At 37.1% G+C, this 526-nt stretch overlaps 1 long non-coding RNA gene across 1 annotated transcript; it reads left to right on the top strand.

The window, feature by feature from the left end:
* Positions 1-24: 24 nt before the first annotated feature.
* On the top strand, positions 25-520 carry LOC104982973. Its single transcript, XR_824582.1, has 3 exons — positions 25-37; positions 179-332; positions 429-520. It is a non-coding gene; the product is annotated as an uncharacterized LOC104982973 (long non-coding RNA).
* Positions 521-526: the final 6 nt, after the last annotated feature.

Below are 526 nucleotides of genomic sequence, written 5' to 3'. Positions count from 1 at the left end.
GTTTTTTTTTTTTTTAGGTAGTCTGTTTGAACTTCCAGTAAGTGAAGAATGTTTACTCATTACCTAAGTATATCTTAAAAAAATTTTTTTTAATTGTGGTATAGTAAATATACTGGTATATCTGTTTTAATTCTTTGAAAAATAATGAATGGTTTGTGCATCTTTTGAAATTCCGTAGGCTGTTTATGAGATAGGAATTGTTCGCCAGTTCCCATTCTCCTCTGCTTTGCAACGAATGTGTGTGGTGGCCAGGGTGCTCGGGGACAGAAAGATGGATGCCTACATGAAAGGGGCACCAGAAGTCATTGCTGGTCTTTGTAAGCCTGAAACAGGTAAGGACGCAGCAAGGCTTTGAGTGAAATTCTGGTATTTGTGTAAGCTGGTAATCACAGTTCTAACAATGACCTCCATTTTCTCTTTTTTAAAAGTTCCTGTTGATTTTGAAAAAGTTTTGGAAGATTATACCAAACAGGGCTTCCGTGTGATTGCTCTTGCACACAGAAAATTGGAGTCAAAACTGACATGG

Source organism: Bison bison, unplaced genomic scaffold, assembly GCF_000754665.1.
Source record: "Bison bison bison isolate TAMUID 2011002044 unplaced genomic scaffold, Bison_UMD1.0 scf7180017806365, whole genome shotgun sequence".
NCBI classification, from domain to species: domain Eukaryota; kingdom Metazoa; phylum Chordata; class Mammalia; order Artiodactyla; family Bovidae; genus Bison; species Bison bison.
This window is presented reverse-complemented; position numbering and strand designations above follow the sequence as displayed.